The sequence below is a fragment of the Notamacropus eugenii genome, chromosome 1 (genome assembly GCF_028372415.1).
Source record: "Notamacropus eugenii isolate mMacEug1 chromosome 1, mMacEug1.pri_v2, whole genome shotgun sequence".
Taxonomy (NCBI): domain Eukaryota; kingdom Metazoa; phylum Chordata; class Mammalia; order Diprotodontia; family Macropodidae; genus Notamacropus; species Notamacropus eugenii.
The window spans coordinates 584,368,033-584,387,328 of record NC_092872.1 but is presented as its reverse complement, the minus strand read 5'-3'; the positions used below and the strand labels follow the sequence as shown (position 1 = coordinate 584,387,328).

General features: G+C 37.8%; 1 long non-coding RNA gene across 1 annotated transcript in view; it reads left to right on the top strand.

The window, feature by feature from the left end:
* The window catches only part of LOC140527789 (uncharacterized), a 63,948-nt gene that overhangs the window by 545 nt on the left and 44,107 nt on the right, over window positions 1-19,296 (top strand). The window contains exon 2 of the long non-coding RNA XR_011974920.1: window positions 6,429-6,512. This is a non-coding gene — a long non-coding RNA (uncharacterized lncRNA). The remainder of the gene's footprint in view (window positions 1-6,428; window positions 6,513-19,296) is intronic.

Genomic DNA, 19,296 nt, shown 5'->3' with positions numbered 1-19,296 from the left:
TGAGAAGTAAATGTCCGTCCAAGGTCACATAGCTTAGAAATCCACTCCCCTTTCTCTTATACCACACTTATCAGGAAGCCAATTTTAATCATTAAAGTGATTAAAATTCATTATGTTTCTATGACTAGAAATAGAAAATTTCCTCCACTGGTTACACCATAGCACGTACAGCATGTACACTTCTCTTACTGCATTCTCATCTTAGGTCACGGTTATTTTTTTCCATAACCTACCATCAAAAAATTACACTGGGAAAGTGGCCTGAACAATGTCACCTAAGAAGTTATGTCCAGAAAAGAAAAGAAAAAAGATGAGTTGGTGCCATAGTAGGAGAGATGATTAACCAGGAGACAGTCGCATCCTCCATTGGTATCCCCAGAATGTCAAGAGATGTAAAGGAAGGCATATTAAGTAGTTGCCCTATGGAATATTCAGATAGAAATACCCAAGAGTTGCTCTGTTCACTCAGGTATGGGTAGCATTCTGCATTGTTTCATGTTATATTCACATGAAGGAAGTCAACAATAAATAGAATTAGCAGAGTACTATTTGGGTAAATCTTAAAAGTATCAAGTATGGTCACATAGTATAAAGTTTCATCTCATTCTTAGACTGTAGTTCCTTGAATGGAAAAATGGTGTCATTCTAATCCTTGCATCCCTATAGTGCCTAGCACAGAGAACTGAAGTAAACAAGTCCTTAATAAATGCTGTTTTTAAATAATGACAACTAGCATTTCTTTCGAACCTTAAAGTCTACAATGATCCCCATTTTACAGATTAAGAAACTGAGGCAAATAGTTAAGTGGCCTGACCAGGGTCACACAGCTAGTATTTCAAGTCAGATTTAAACACAGGTTTTTCTTACTCCAAGTTCAGCACTCAACCTGCAGTTTGTCCTGACTGGAGATTTGCCTTTGCAATCTTAAATTGTAAGGCTGACTTTGTATTTTAAATTAGACTATTCAAGTATATGCCTTAAATGTCTCCTCCCATGCCCCATTTAAAACTATCCAAATGATAGAAGTAGGAAATTTCAGGGCCAGGGGATGGGAAATGGGAGGCCTATTTTCTTTCCTGAGATTAACTCCTGGGGCTAAAATAAAATTCAACCTGTTGGCTAAATTTGGCATTTTTCCTATTAAAATACCTCCATAATCAGTTCAGCATGTGAGATCTACATCAAACTGGACCACACATCTGGGGGGCAAGGATAAGGTGGAAAATTGAGCTGGTTTCTACTCTGTGGTGTCACTCATGTATTTTGCCAGTTTTATATTCATCAGCCATGACACATCATTTACTTAGAGGCATGTATATTCGTAGGAAAAGCTCTAGACAGCCTACCTACCTTAACTTCAAATGGAAATACAATAGCACAACTAGTTCAGAACAATAATCCTTGATCAGTAAGCCAAGAAGTAAAATGCTTTCTTGAGCGTATAAGTCTAAAGTCATGGTAGGAATGCAGATTTCTCATGGGCAGTCATCACAAATTTAATCCTAAATTATCACATGACAAACTTGCATGCCCTAATATCTGAAGAAGGACCCACAGTAATTCAAGTCCTGGGCCATGTTTCAAGGGAGAAAAAGGAGAAAGACTCTCACCCAACCATGCCACCCTATTATCTTTCTTGGGCTATTATAGTTTACCTCAGGGTTATGGAAATGAAAGATAAGGAATGAATAAGAGTTTTATTTCTTTTCCTTCTCCCCATCCCCAAACAAAGTCAATGACGGAGTCCTTTCCTATTGGTTTCTTTATCAGAGCCCTTCTTCAACCCAATGTTTCTCATCCATCAGGTACTACGGAAATTCTGAAATAAAAATACTAATATCTTAACTTTATATTTTGATCTCAGTTTCACAAAGCCCTTTATTAAGTGGCTTGTGCCTAACTATTCATTTGGACATGCTGGGAACTGTCCAGGGAGTTGAATCCTGGATAGATAAATAACTAATTAAGATTTTCCAGAAAGGCACACTACTTTGTCAGCCATTATTTCCATAGAATGAATATTAATAGAATTATAGGGTCACAGAGTTTAAGCCAGAAGCAACCATAAAGATCATGTCATACAATACCCTCATTTTGTGGAGCAGGAAAACTGGACCCACAAAGATTTAGTGAATTGTCCAAGGTTACATAGGAGTTAACAATACAGCTGGGATTGAATCCACATCCTCTGACTTTCCAAATCCAAATAACTTTTTCACTAATCCAGTTATAAAACAATTCCAATCAGACTTGACAAAGATGTTTGTAAGATGATCAGTAATTTCTGGATAATGCATTCATTTTTACAACATCCTTCAAATCTATAATTTTGTAGTATTTTTTTTCTTATTTTGGATGTCATAAAACTAATAAATCCTATGCCACAGTAGATAATTTACTTGATCCAACCCTAAATGCAAGATCTGAAAGTACCTAACTGGCTAATGTGACTCTTTTTCATTGTACTCTTGCTTGGGCCTCCTGTCCTCCCCACCATTTACCCCACAAAGTTTGAACTACACCATCTAAACCTGAATTGCGTTGCTGTAACCTTCCCTAGAAACTTAATGCCAATTGGCCTCCTAAATAACAATGTCTAGATCAGGTTACTCCCTACCAAAGAAAAAGGGGGCAGGGAAAATCTCATTTTGAAGCCTTTAAGAATGATTCTCTAGAGACAACAATCTCTCTTAAATTTGAAACCCATCGACAACTGTCACAGTGCTGACTGGCCTTGGAAATTTCCCTAATAACAAGACCATTTTGTGCAGCCAACGAAGCTGACCAAATCCTTGATAAGCTATCTCTGAAGTGCATAATATGCCAAATATTTCCTTATCATCTTCACCTGTGTGCTTTCACAGCCCATTCGATACTCTCCTTCTTTCTCTTCACTTATACAGTTTATTTCCTGCCTGCCTGCCTAAATGGGGTGTGCCCCAGGTAAGTACAGTTGGGGTGAAAACATAGGAAAGCTGATGATATGAGAAACTTGACTAGTCATAGGAAATTACTGCCCAGCTAAAACTAAAACTTCTGAGCAGGTGAATTGTCCTTTTAATACTGCAAATATGGTGCCATTTTCCAGGCTAACTCATTTCCCTCTCTATAGAGATAGAAATGAAAATACAAAAGACAATGCAGATCGCAACTTCCACAGTCTTTCCTTTTCCTACATGAAAGCAGTTTTCAAGGAAAACTTTCTCCAAAAATGTCTGTATTTATAATAGAAAAGTTACCTCTCCACCTAGACCAGAGGTGGGGAACCTGCATCCTTGAGGCCATATGTGGCCCTCTAGGTCCTCGAGAATGGATCTAAAGGGCTACATGTGGTCACAGAACCAGGTCACTATGTTTATATATGTTAAATATTATAATAATAGTAACGACTGATAATACATATATTGCTTCAAGGTTTATGAAGCAATTTCTATACCTAATCTCATAAGAAACTATCTTTGGAGATACCTAAATAAAAATAGCCCTGCTAAAGGACTCTCTCTCTCTCTTTCTCTCTCTCTCTCTCTCTCTCTCTCTCTCTCTCTCTCTCTCTATATATATATATATATATATATGTATATATATATATATATATGTATATGTATATGTATATATAATGTATATATATGTATATGTCTATACATATACATACTTATGTATATGTCTGTGGATGTGTGTATATAAAAAATCTCATTTCATACTTAAAACCGCATTGTAAAAATTGAGGCTACTATGGTTCCCATTTTATAGATTATATGAGTGAGTCTGAAAGAGACTAAGGGACTTGCCCAGGATCACACAGGTAGTGACTAAGTCAGAATTTGAATCCAAGTCTTCCCTTTACCAAGTCTAGTGCTTAATCCACCATCCAGCTGCTTTAGTTCCTTCCATATTCAGCATACTTTCTCAGAATTCAAGGAATTCACCACTTTCCTCCCTTCACCCTTACCCTAGGCAGGATATAAAAGAAAAAAGAAGGCAAAGCCAGTAAGATTCCAGAAAGTCAGAAAAAGATAAGGAAGATGATTGGAATAGTTATTTCAACCAAATATTTGAACAGAATTAAGGTACTTTCCCACAGGGTTTCCCTTCCCTAAAAGACAAACCTTCAGATAGAGTTGTGTTTTCCCACTTTGGTTGTAGTTGCTACAGTTTTAAAAAATGGTTCCTGTGTCAAATCATCTTATATACAAAGTTGTTCCAAAGTTTCCCTAAAATGCAGGCTCTGTCCTCATAGAGAGGATTGTTCAGGAGGCTTAAAATAGGAAGGATTAGACAGTATGACTTGATAAGTGCATTAGAAAGTTGCAAGTAATGAAATATTTGAAGTTTAAGGGGAAAAACCTTCACTAACCAGGAAGAGCAGAGAAGTATTTATACAGCTGGAAGTTTCGTTGGATCCTAAAGGGCAAATGGAAATTTAAAAGATGAATTGGGAGTCGGGCAGGGAAGAGAGATAATACTGAGAGGTATTTTTCTAGACCATAAAAAAGGCAGAACTTGGAGTCAAGAAAAGCCAGGATCAAATCCAACCTGTGACATTTACAAGTTGTGTGATCCTGAGCAAGTCATTTAACTTCTCTAAGTCCCAGTTTCCTCATCTGTAAAATGGAATTAATAATACTAGTGATATTAATCTCACAGAGTTATTGTAAGACTTAAGTCAGATAATGTACAGAAAGCATTTGCAAACTTCAAAGAGTTCTATAAGGGTATTATTCTACTTCTAATAAATTACTGTTATTATTATTCCTGATAGAGGAAACAACATAAAGAAATGGAAGAAGGCAAGAGATCTCAGAGCATGTTTGAGAAACAGCAATCCAGTTTATCAAGACCATTGATTGAATGGAGGGGTTCATAGGAAATAACTCTGAAAAGACAGGGTATAAGTTGATTGTGGGAACCTTAGTTTTCTGATGCTCTCAGAAAATAGTAGTCCTAATTTGCCTTTATTGAATATCATCAACAGATATAAGAATTAAAGATACATGATGAAAACTTGGATCTGATAGTAATTACCATCAGATAGCCTCCTTTTGTTTTTCCCACTCAGAGAGTCATCCTAAGTCCCAATAGCAGCCCATGTAAAGCATTAGGGTCAGGAGGACAAGGACACCCCCATTACTGCAGATGCTTTTATCCCAAATGCTAGATGCCATATTAAGGGGATGGGGGAGTAAGGTATGCTTAATTGTCAAAACAAGGTCCATGCCACTTGAGGCAGTATGTCTTTGGATTCTTCCCGTCTTCTATTTATAACTTTATTTTTCTGGAGTATTTCCCCCTTCAATCTTATTTTTCTTATCACACCTAGTTATCTCATTATCACTTTACTCAACATCCATAGGGGAATTTCCCAAGTCTTGACATGTATAGCAAACTGGGCTTTGGGAAGGGTTGGGAAAAGGGGGCCACAGTAGAGCCTGGCCAAAGTTCTCCAGAGTGATACCGCATTGTGCAGGCTAAGCAAAATAGTAGGAACTTTATGTAGTTGACCTTAGGGAGGCACTGAAGAATTTGGGGCATATGCAGTGACTAGATCTATTCTAGAATGGCCAGGATGAATTTAATCACTGAAGGTGTTAATACATAAAATCTGGTCATTGAAAGGGACTTCAGAAGCCTTTTAATCCAACCCTTGCATGGAAGGAATCCTCCCTATATCATAGCTGAAATGTAGCCATCCAGTATCTCCAGGAAGACCTCAAAGGAAGGGGAACTCACCCCTGCTCAAGGCAGCCCATCCCACTTTAGGACCCCTCTAATTGTTAGGAACTATCCCTGTTATCAAAATTTTAAATTTAGCCTCTTTCCAACTTCTAGCCACAGCTCTGGGGTCTATCCCCCAGCCAAATCAAACAAATCTAATCCTCCCTCTTGATCACAGCCCTTCAGTCCATAACTCTGGGACTCTATCTTGATATCCCCACCTAGAGTCTTCTTTTCTCCAGGGTAAATATGCCTGTTTCCTTCAACTGATCTTATGATATGAACTGGTTGCCTCCCACAGGAAGGCATTCCTGAATTCCCAACTTGCCTAGCCTCAAACTATTTTGTTGTTGTTGTTGTTGAGTCATTTTCCAGTCATTTCTGACTCTTCCTGACCCCATTTGCAGTTTTCTTAAGGCTATTTGCCTCAGTTTAGTCATCTGTAAAATGAACTGGAAAATGAAATGGCGAATCACTCCCATATCTTTGCCAAGAACACCCCAAATGGGATCATGAAAAGTTGGACACAACTGAAACAACTGAACAATATGGCTTAGACCTGTGATTTCAAAGGTATAGAGAATTACTGGGTAAAGAAATTTCCTCTACCAAATAAAATCAGTATTTTCTCTATAATTTAGTCTTGGAAAATTGCCTACAGTACTGAGTCAGTCAGTCACTCAATAAGTATTTAATAAGCTTTTACTATGTACCAGGTGCTGTGAAGTTAAGAGGGGACTTGAACCCAAATCTTCAAGACTCTACTCACCACAACATGCTGCCATTCTGCCTGACACATAGTAGGTATTTAATACATTTCTCTTCATTGTCTGATATACACTTTTACTTCTTTTAAATGATATTTTAAAATAAGGTCTTCCCACACAAGTTAATGTTCCAGGAAACTGAAGCTTATTACACTTTTAAGCACCAAAACTCATGTTATTTTAACCATTTAAATGACAGATATTCTAAAACATGTCACTCCATGCATTGTCTTCTCAAAGTCTTCCCAATCTGGGAAGAGTTTCTTGAACATAATCCTCAAAGCACCAAGGTCACCCGCATATACTGAGGCATCAAAGTAGGGCTTTGTAAAGAAAACAGAGGATATTTGGTATCATTTAACCATTTCTGATGCCTCAAGACCATCATTAGATACAATGGTTATTGTTATTGCCAGAATAAGGTGATTCCCTCAAGGGTTATTGAGAAGTGAATGGTCATTGCTCCTATACTAATATACCCCAAACACGGATTTTTAGCTCCTATCTCTACTTGCCATAAATAAATAGATAGATAGATAGATAGATAGATAGATAGATAGATAGATAGATAGATAGATAGATAGATAAATGCGTGCATGCATGTGTGGGCACACACACACACACACACACACACAATTTTTATCTTCTCCATCACATCAAACTCCCATCTTTCATTTCTTGCTTCTTTCAGTGAACTAACCTATATCACTTCCCCTTTTGTCTGAGAAGCAACTTCTAATAACCTATTACATGAGAAACTAGTTATCCAAGCTTCTTATAACTGTACGCAATAAAGGAATAAACAAATGAGATGAGGGCCCAAGGTGTTCTGTTGGGAGCAAAGTATATTTATTTTAGTGCATGGACTCTGTGATATCGAGATTGAATTCTTAGAAGTCTTTTTTTCTTAGTTCTCAGTCAACTACATTCTGGATAGTTGATTTTTCTTGGTAAGTTACTGTCTAGATAAGCAAAATATTGCTGTGTCCATGTGTGCAGGATTGTCAATATGCATAATTCTCATTTTTTGTTCTCTTGATATGCACACTCACTTTTGAGTCTCTGGGAACCCTGATAAACAAATAAGACACATTTACATTTATTCAGCACTCACATGAAGTTAATAGACACTTCTTATTATTTGTGTCTGTTTTCACAATAATAGCCTGATTTTCCTAGTGGTAGCTGTAATGATTTTTAACTGAGGAGAATTTTAATAGAAATTTTGTCATGGATAGAGCATTGGGCTTGAAGACAGGAGGATTGAGCTCCCATATAATATTATTAATTAATATAATCAATGTTATATTAATATTGTTTCATTTATCTGTACCCCATTTCCCTCAGCTATAAAATAAGAATAATATTATCCCATTGAGTTATCAGTCAGTCAAATAGTGTTTATTAAATGCCAACTATGTGATAGGTACTATGCAACAAATTATGTTCATCCTTCGTGGCCAAAGAAGACCATGCCATCACAGAAATGATGACATGACTTGCACTTTGTTTTGAGTGAGGGAGGGCTGTGCAGGTCACCAGCCTCACTTCTCCTCCAGAGCCATCTGAATCCAGTGACCTGATATTCCTCAGGGTGACTGGAGATGACTCAGGATGCACTGGAAGACCTTGACCCCTTCAGGCCAAAGTTCTGCATGCAGCAAGTACTGTTAGCATTAAACCACTAACTGGAAGCTATTATTATTATCATTATTATTACAAAATACCATTATACAATATTTAAGGTTATTCATTATCAAGATAATAAAAAGATAATTGGAATACTGGGAAGAAAACAGAAAAAAAAAATGTTCATTCATTTAAAATGCCTGCACCAGGAGTCAATAGTACTGCTTCTGTCCTAGATATCACTCTTACCAGCTGTGGGATGCTAACTGACAATCTCCAGCATTTCAGTTTCTTTAGTGTATAATAAAGGGATAAAGAACACATTGCTTGATTATTTTTCAGAGTTATTATAACAAATTGAAAGTGTCACTTAAAATGCAAAAACAAAGTATCATTTTATTACAATTGAGAGAAGTATATACTTAGCACAATGCCTCACAGTAAATGCATAATGGATTTCTATAACATGGAAGAGGAAGAAAAGGGAAAGGAGCCAGATGTAGAGGAAGAGGAAAAAGAGCTTAAAGGCAAGGAAGAAGGGAAAAGGAGAGAGAGAGGGAAATGGAAGGAGAAAGGGAGTGGAAAAAGAAAAGGAGAAAGAAGTAAAGGATGGACTGGAGAACAAGCACTTGACCTGATGTTCAAAAGTAGGAGACCCTTGATTTTGTGCTAAAATCTGGAGTAGATTTTAGTTCCTTTTCTATTTATTGACATCACTGATAGTCAAGAAGTATCTGCTATGTATCAGGTGTGCTAAACTCTGGGAATAAGAAGAAATCCCTGTTTGTGAGAAGCTCATACAAATAATTATGTTTTTATATCTATAAGGACTATGTGATTTGATAGCAGGGATGGACACCAACACTGGGAACAGAGAGGTCCTTGAATTGCAGGTGTACTATTGGTACCTGGGTAACTTAGGCTTAACTGTTACAACTGCTAGTACCCACCCCACCAATCTACTCTATCTGTAAGTATTTTGCATTCATTTGTATTTAGTCTATGTTTATTCTGTATGTAATTGTCTTCCTCATTATAATGTAAGTTCTTTGCAAGGAGTAAATCATTTCATTTCTTTTATACTTTTATACCCATCATCTGGCACAGTGCCTAGGACATGGCAGATGATTAATAAATGCTTATTGATTGATTCCTATTCCTCTCAACAAATTTAAAATTCTAGCAATTTCCCTTTCTTATTTAGTTATAGATTCCAATCTGTTTTAGGATGAAATGATGTTAACCTAAATTGAACCACCCCCCAGACCTTTAGCATCCATAAGAGGCAACTACAAACTGCAGCAAGTCCCCTAGGTCTACCTTACCTGAACTCCTGCCCCAGAATGGCTGAGGAACTACAACTTCAGACAGAGAGGACTCCTGGATTTGGGGAGGGAGAGACCCACAAATGGCACATTTACCTGAGCCAGCTGGTGCCCACTGAGGCCGGGAAAATTCTCATTTAGATAAACATTACAGGTTTTCCAAGGAAGGCTGAGTGACTTTCTCCTTGAAAACATGTGTCCAATCAGATGGAAGTTCTCAAAGACTGTAAATACAGTGCTGCGGAATGAGCAGCGGTGGAGTCATCAATGTTCATTCCTCAGGCCTTCTGCAGGAAGTGTGAACTGCATCACCTACCCCAAACAGAGTCAAGCATTGTGCCCTCCAGCAAAAGCAAACATCCTTTGGTTGAATATTTAACCCAGAGAACCAAAGCTTATCACTTTCAGAAAAAAAAAATATTGTTAGCACAACTAGGTTGATAACATCTTCACCTCTTTTGGAAAAGGAAAGGAAAAAAAAACCAAAGAGTATGTTTCTCATTCTAATTTTCTTTCCTTTTCAAAATCTAGAGCTTTCTAATCATCCACAGTAAATTCATTTATTTCTTTTTCCTTCCCAATCCCATCCACCCCTGTCCTACTTTCAACTAAATTTAAAAAGTAGTTCACCTAACCAGAGCCATTTTGCCCCCTGGCAAAGATAACAAATCTTACCTAGGACAAATGATATGGACCCTACCTTTAGATGAAGGTAGAGAGTGGAGGAGTTTACGATCTCGTAGCTTCCCATTTTAACTAATTATTCTTGTTAACTAGATTCTAACTTCTATTTTCTGTATGCTGCTGAAGGACTACAAGTGTGTTTCAAGACCTTTTAAATCAATAAACTCTAAATACAATATTCTGGAACAAATTCCAAGTTGCCCTAACTTAGTTACACTGCTGCTACATAGACAAGAATTCTGGATTAATGAAGTATTTATGACATTTGGAAAGTAGACTAATATCCAGGTATATTCCTAGATAACAATCATTCATCTTAGGATCATAGGTTTGTGGTACTAATTCAACCCCCTCATTTGACATAGGAGGAAACTAAGGTAGAAAGGTTAGAAAATCATAAAGCTAGTGAAGAGCAGAGCTGAGAACAGAAAGAACTGATTGATACTGACTCCTCATCAAGGCATCTTGGCCCTATTCCAATCAAAATGATTCTTAAAAAATCTTTACAATCAATAAAGCACAAAGCAAAGCCTCCCCTCCATCATGAAGAGTCACAAAGCTAAATTTGTTATTTGTATTGTCAGTCTGATACTGTAAGAAATAATAATGATACTGATATTTTGTGCATACTCAGTACTTTGCAGTTTATAAAGTACTTAATCCAGCAGTTTCAGCAGCACAGTATCATTGACTACACATGATAGAGGTTCAGGGAAGCCCTGTGACTTGTCAAAGGCCACACAGCTAGCAATAAACTTGCAATTCAAATCAAGTTCATCTGATTTCAAGTCAGGTAATCTTTTCTAATATGCCATGTTACACTGGACTTGGAGTCATAAAAATACATTTGAGTCCCAGCTCCATGGTCTACTAGATGCATAGCCTTTGGCAAGTATGTCCAGTCTTTCTGAGTCCCCATTTTCTCATCCATAAAATGAAGGGATACTGCTAAAATAGTAAAGCAACTTAATTTTATTCAGGGGACATACTTATAACATGAAGAGCCATTAGAGAGTAAGGTAGGAATATGTCAAGTCCTCTGGAAATTCAGGTAAAATTGGGTACACAAAACCAGTTAAGTTTGGTGGGTTTTTACAAGGTTCTGATCTGTGTTGAACAGGTCCAGGCATTGGGGGATGGGAGCAAGGAGACCTGAAGACAGATTTATGCTAGTTGGGGCAGGAAAAAGACTGATGGGGAATTGGCAGCTAGTTGATATTCAAACTTATTGGAAGGAAAAGGGGCTTTAGGCCAGTCAGTACTGTAGGTCTTCCTCATAATGAGTGACTCAGGGATTTTGAGCTTCCTTGGGTTTCTTTGTTTAACAGGGTGGGGAGGCTCCTGGGTTCATTACAAACATTGAATGCTTGAAGGGGATTAATATGAAATAAATCTGGAAAGGTAGGTGGAAAACAGATTGTGACTAGGGCTTGACTGCCAAACTGAGGAGCGTTTTTTATCCTAGAAGCAATAATAAGTCACTGAAAATTTTTCAGCAGTAGAGTACTATGGTCACACCTGGGTCTTAAAAATACTAAATTAATGGCAATTTTTTGCATGATTACACATATATAAACTATATCAAATTGCTTATCAGAAGGAGGGGAGAAGAAAGGGAAGAAGGAACAGATTTGGAACTCAAAACTTTGTGAAAAAATCAATGAATGTTAAAAATCATTTTTACATGTAATTAAGGAAGAATAAAACATTATTTTAAAAATTTATCAGATTATAGGGGAAAGAATGGAGAAGGCAAACTCTGGAAGTAAATGTGTGTCTGTCCTTTGTTGTCAAAGAAGACAATGCCATCAGAGAAATAATGACATGACTTGCACTTGACTTTGTTTTGAGTGAGGGAGGATCTGTGCAGGTCACCAGCCTCACTTCTCCTCCACAGCCATCTGAATCCAGTGACCAGATATTCATCAGGATGACTGGAGATGACCCAGGATGAGGCAAATGGGGTTAAGTGATTTGCCCAAGGTCACCCAGCTAGTGAGTGTCAAGTATCTGAGGTGAGATTTGAACTCAGGTCTTCCTGACTCCTGCCCTGGTGTTCTATTTACTGCACCACCTAGCTGCCCCTATCTGGAAGGAAATAGTTAAGAGGCTATTGCTATTGTGTTGGTGAGGGCCAGGAAGATATCATAGAGATTATTAATAATAATCATCAATAAATAAATTACATTAATAAGAGTGCTTTATTTTGACACTGACACACATTTTATTTAATTCCCACAAAAAACCTGTGAGTTAGGTAGTCAATTAATCAATAAGTATTTATTTTGTACCTACTATATGTTGAGCATTTTTCTTGATTCTGGGGTGACAAGATAAAAATGAAATAGTCCCTTGAGGAGTTTGCATGGGAGAGAGACAGAGACAGAGACAGAGACAGAGACAGAGACAGACAGAGACAGAGAGAGACAGAGAGAGAGAGAGAGAGAGAGAGAGAGAGAGAGAGAGAGAGAGAGAGAGAGAGAGAGAGAGAGAGAGAAATGTGTGAGTTTGTGAATACATAAGATAATTTTGAGAAGGAGTTACTAGCAATTAAGGGACATGAGGAAAGGCCTATGTAGCTGGATAATAGCAGTATTATCCTCATTTTTTACGATGAAGAAACTGAGACTTACATGAATTAAGTGACTCATTCAAAATTGCACAGTAAATGACAGATCCAGCTTGCAGTGATGGACCTTTTGACTCTGATTTACAGCTCTTTCCACTATACTCTGCTGCCCCTTTAATGAGTAGTTTAATATTGGGCGAATAGGAAGCATCCTTGCTATAAAACACTTGCCTAAGGTCCAATGTACTGTTCTAATGGCAGTAAAAATAAAGCATTTCAGAGGAAGATGATAAAAATCCTGCACCAAATATAAAGAGTCAAAGATATACTCACAAGGAAAAAACACAGGCCTTATTCTGCAGAAAGGCTGAAGGAAAAATAAGCAGTTGACTGAGTAGTTTGATATATAGGGTGATGGAGGGGCCTAAGTGAGCTCAAATATCCCACCTACCACCTTGCCACAGGTGCCTAAAATTCCCAGCATAATCACATCCTTGGAAGGCACTGAAGGCCCATATTTATATGTCAATATTTTATCTGGAAGCAGAAACACTTTAAGTTACCATTAGTCATTAACGCATTACAAAAAATTACCAGGTTAGTGAGTCTGACATCAACTAAGGCCCAAGAAAATGAAAGAATGGGCAAGTCAGTTTGGATGGCACAAGGGAACAAGACAAGCCCAAATCATGAGGCACTACTAGAGAAAGTCAGATGGGGAGCCCTGCAGTAGTCTGTCAATCAATAAGAATTTATTAAGTACCTACTCTGTACCAGGCACCAGGCTAAATGCTGGGGATACAAATAAAGACAAAAGATAGTCCCTGCTCTCAAGAACTCAGTCTAATGGAGGAGACAACATGAAAATAAGTATATGCAAATAAGATATATACAGTATAATTTGGAGATAATTGACAGAGGGAGGGCACTAGGATTTTGGGGGGGATTCTTGTTAGAAGGGGCGATTTCATCTGAAAGTTGAAGGAAGAAGATTCCAGGCATGGGAGACAGCCAGTGAAAATTTTGTGTTGCCCCAATTCTGTTTATACTACCCTCCCCTTATACCTTTCTCCTTCCACCCAAGAGAAACAAAATGGTCCATTCTGAGCCCCTGCTCAGTTAAAACTCTTGAGACTCTCGGGCAAGAGTTGTATTCAACTATTCAGCAAATATTTATTATTCACTTACTGTGTACAGAATACTGCTCTAGATACTGAAAGATTTAAGATTTAGATAAGAAACACTCCCAACTCTTAAGGAGTATATAGCCTTGCAGCTTTGTAGAGGGCATGAAACTATACAGAGAAATATAAGACAAAATAGCATTTACATGAGCATGACAGAGATATAATGCAAAGTGATTTGTAGGGTTTAAAAAAGAGGACATTAACGGCATGGGGCTGGAGGCAGGAGAGAGGAGGCAGGATCAATAAGAGATATAGAGGAAAATAGAAAAGAAAGCATTTCAGAGAAAAATAACAAAAATTCTCCACCAAGTGCAACCTTCTCCAGCTGATTTTACAGATGAGGAAACTGAGGCAAACAGGGTTAAGGGACTTGTCCAGGGTCACATAGCTAGTAAGTATCTGAGGCTGAATTTTAACTCATTAGGGAAAAAACAAAAAGTATGTCTTATTCTCCAGACAGTTGAAAAGCAAAATAAGTAGTTGGTTTATCTGTGTGATGAAAGAGTAATGGAAAGGCCTCAGTGTCCTCAAAGTCCATCTAGTCCAGGCCCCCTCAGTTAATACTAGTGAAAACTGGGGGATTTGGGAGGATTAAGTTACTTGATGAAGATCACAGATAAATTGTGACGCAGGCCAAATTTGAACTCAGATCCTCTGACTCCCCAGGACAGCTACATGGCACAATGAATAGAATGCATGGTCTGGAGTAAGGAAGACTCATCTTCCTGACTTCAAATCTGACCTCATATACTTATTACCTGTGTGACCCTGGACACGCCACTCAACTCTGTTTGCCTCAGTTCCTTCATCTGTAAAATGAGCTGGAAGAGGAAATGGCAAAGCACTCTAGTATCTCTGCCAAGAAAACCCCAAACAGGGTCACGAAGAGCTGAACAACACAACAATGTCTGGCTCCAGAGCCAGTGGTCCTTTCCAACAGATAAAAACAAAAATAGAATGCAGAATTGAAAACCAAGATTATCAGAAAGATAGGGAAGAAGCACCTAGTTGTCCCAGATGACACCAATGCCAGGTGATTATACCTCTGGATAATGAAAGAATAGCAGATTAATTGTTGAGCTACTTTTAGTCATCTTTGAAAGACTGTGAAGAATGGGAAAGAGACTTCAGGCTGGTAGAAAGGCAAATAACTCTCTCTTTTTTTAAGGGAAGATAGTAGAACCTGAAAACTATATGCCACTTACCAGCTGTGTGACCCTGGGCAAATCACTTAACTCTATTTGCCTCAGTTTCCTCATCCGTTAAATGAAATGGAAAAGGATATTCTAGTATCTTTGCCAAGAAAACCCCAAATGAGGTCATGAAGAGTCAGATGCAACTGAAATGAGTAAACAACAACCTAAAAGTCTTCCACTTGGGTCCCCAAAAGCCCAACAGTTCCACAAGAAAGGGAAGACCAGGAAAGGCAAAAATTCCTTTCAAAAAAAGATATGAGGTGTTAGTTGGATGCATTCTCCCAAAGTCTGGAGTGCATTAAAAGAGGCATAATACAATACATATCCAAGACTATGGAGGTGTAAATCCCACTATATTCTGTCATGCTCAGACTGTATCTGAGGCACTCTGTTCAATTCTAAGCCACAACTTTTAAGAGGGTAGTTGATAATGTTGAAAGTGTCCAGAGAAAGGCAACCAAGACAGTGAAGGACCTGTGAGGCTTGTGCCCTAAGAGCATTGTATGGAACTGAGAAAACTGAGCCTGAAAAAGAGAAGCCTTTTAGGGGACAAGATAGCTTTAGATTTAGAGGATTCGATTGGTTCTATTAGGAGAAATGGGTGAAAGTTGGAAAAATTCAAGTCAAGCTTGATATAAAGGGACAAAGCAGCAACAACTTTCTAATCATCAGAGTTATCTGAAAGTAGAGTGGCTAAGCTGGGCTCAAGGGGGTTCCACCTAACTTGAAGTCTTCAAATGTCATTTGTTGGGTGTGTTGTGGAAGGATCCTTGTTCAGAGTTGGGCTGAATGGACTCGGAAATTCTTTCCAACAACCCTATAATTTTGTGTTATGTGTTACGTGCCCTTTATGAATTTGCAGACTAGTTGGCAAGATAAGATTCTGCACACAAAAATTTAACTTGGTAAGAAAAAAATGATGTTTCCTGGAAGACTAAATCATGTAACAATAAAGGAAGAACTCAAAATGATTTGAAGTAGTTGAGGGGAGAAACCTCCCCACAACATCCCCAGTGGGTGATGGATATTATGATAGATCATGCACTCCTAGGATTTCTCATGTTCGAAATGACTCAGAAGGTGGGGAAGCTTTCCCAGGCTTCGCATCTCCTTTTTGAGGAACTCCACTCCCTCCCCACCTCTCCACAGGGAAAAGGAGGAGTCACACAGCTGTGAGGAATCTGCTCGTGCCTGACCTGGGGTCAACAGTGGGCTGTGTGACTATAACAATGACCTATGGAGTTCTAGAATCCCCGCCCTCACCTTCTGGAGGATTTTCACAGCTCTGCATTTTTGGAGTGAAACTCGCCATTTTTCCACCATAGGTTGGAGAACAAAACCCAAATGTGATTTCAATTAAGGCAATAACAAATTCATGAGGGAGCAGCCCTCACCATCTGTCTAGAGAGAAAGTCAGATCCCCATGAATAGTTTCACAAACCATCTAAATAAAACAGAGAGATCAAATAGGCTTTCTAAAAAAGAAGAAAGATCAAATTAATAGTAAAACTGCCTTAATTCCCAGCACATTGTTTAGTGACATAATTAATCACTTCACATTTGCATAATTAAGTGGGATTTCCCATTTAAACTCCTCAGCACCAATGCAACAGGCAGCATGGAAAAGAATTTGGGACCCACTGAAAGACAGTTGCTTTAGCTGGCTCTAGGCAGTCTTTAGAAGAAAATAGCTTCAGTGACTAGAAGATGACTATGAAGTTTCAAGCACATGATTCTTTTATTTATAAGCTCTTACAGAGTAACTTTATCCCAGTTCAGTGTGAGCATTTAGATGTTAGTCAAATATGCCCCTTCTTCAGACGTGATGGTTTCTTTAGAGATAAAAACCATCAACTCAGGCGCTAAGTTGATAAACCCCCATGCACTCTGGACTTCTCACTTTTCTGCCCCTCCCATACTCATTCACCAAATTCTGTTGATTCCATTTTTTGCTTATCTCTCCTTTTCACTCATATGGCCACTACCTTTATTCATAATGGTCTCTCCCATTAGAATGCAAGTTCCTGGAAGAAAGGAGCTGAGTTTGTTGCTGTTTGTTGTTTGGTTTGGTTTTTTGCCTTACTTAGTTTCTCCAGTATTTAGCACAATGTCTGGCACTTAGGGTGAGCTTAATAAATGTTTGTTGATAGTCTGATTCAGACCATCACCTCTCACCTGAATTACTCTAATCATCTTCTAATCATGGTTTCCCTACTTCTAGCCTTCAGTTCTCCAATCCATTATACACAGATACTGAAATTTTGTTTCTAAGCATTTTTTTTTTAAATAGAAGTATGATTTCACTAGTATAGGAGCTCCTGATAAGGAAGTTGCCTCTACCAATACTGGTCCTCACCTGCTCTGCAGCCTCTTAAAGAGCTGTCCAATACCCAGAGAAGAGGAATAACTTATACAGGATCATACAACCTGTTTATTGAGTATCCTTCATTCTTGAACTTGTCAGAGTAAGGGACTTGCCTCTAGGTCTTCCTGATTCTCAGGCCAGCTTTCTAACTATGAAGCCAGACTGCTTCTCTAGCTTTTCTCAAGTATCTTCAATATCTTCCTATTGCATTTAGGATAAAGTAAAACTTCATCAGGCTTAATATTTAAGACCCTCTCTGCATTCTGGTTCCAACCTACCTTTTAAACCTTACTTCATATTACTCACCTTCTTTATACACTCCACATTCCAATCAAACTGGTCTATTTATTGAACTTTCCTCAACCTTGGTAGCCCATCTTTAACCACTGTGCATTCATTAAGACTGCCATTCACAATGAAACACCTTCTTTTCCATTTCTACCTCTCAGAAAGTAGAGAAGGTATCTTTTCCCAGGGCTAAGCTTGGGAAGTATTACCTCTTTTACAAATCAATCAATCAATTAAAAGTATTTATTAGGCAACTGCTGTGCATCAGGCACTAGGGATAAAAGCAAAAAGAATGAAAAAGTCACTAGTTGCAGTGAGCTTATAATCTAGTGGGGGAGATGAGTATAAGTAAAATTATAAATGAAGCAGAAATGTAAAATCAATACTTATACACACTCACACACACAAAGTCATTAAATGCAAGGTAGTCTCAGAGAGGGCACTAGCAGTTAGGTAGGATCAGGAAAGGCTACATATAGAAGATGTTGTCAGAATTACAACTTAAAGAAAGGGAGGGATTTTATGAGATGGAGGTAATGAAGTAGCTAATGTGAGAATATGCTTTGCCAGACTATGCTTATTTGTGTTAAGGTGATTATTCTCTGTATTGTTTTAAATTGTTCAACGAGGGAGTGAGGAGGTGTAGGAGAAGGAACAGATTAATAAAAGAAAAAATATATACAGTATAGTACCTTGGGAGGGGGAGAGAAAGGAGAAGCATAAAGAAGAAACAGGTGATTTTTTAAAAAATAATTTTTAAAAAAGAGAGGGGAAGGAAAGAGGTATCAAAGTGATCTGTAATCATATTAATAGATGGAATAGGAGAAAGACAGTAACACATTTGTTTTCTAAAAGTACTATCTTGTATGAAAGGCAGAGAAAATAAAGAAGAAACATGCGAGCACAAAGTCCTTGAACAGAAGACTAAATTCTAAAGTAAACTACAAGAGGAAAAGATTAAGAATGAGAGATGAATTAAATTGACATTTCTTAAGAAGAGGTGTCACAAATTATTTTTATTCAAACTGAAAATGCCTGGGGGATCAGGGAAGAAACTTTGCTAAACTTTTTTTATGGACTACACAAGGCAATAACAGGAAACTCAAGAAATGAGAGGACTGAACAGAGAAACAAAATTGGTGGGGGAGATATAATATGATAGTCAAGGGGGCACTTGGAGTCTGAAAGACCAGATTCAAATTCAAAATCTGACACAAGTTGTGTGTCTGTCATAGAACTTGTCTGAGCCTCAATTTCCTCATCTGTTAAATGGAACTATTCATATCTATAATAAAATCACACAACTTTTGTGAGACTAAAATGAGGTAATGCATAGAAAGTCTTTTTAATTAAAGTATCATCTAAGTATCAGTTTTTATTATTAGACTAAGCACAAATTAGTATAAAGAAAATAAATTACAGACCCTAAGGGCTTATTTAAATGAGGAGGAAAATACAAACTGTATAATTATAACCCTAAAAATAAATAGGTTAAGCTCAAAAAATGGGAAAATAGATAAAAAAAGAAACCCCAACAATTCCTTTTAATCAAAAAGCACACTGAACACATGTAG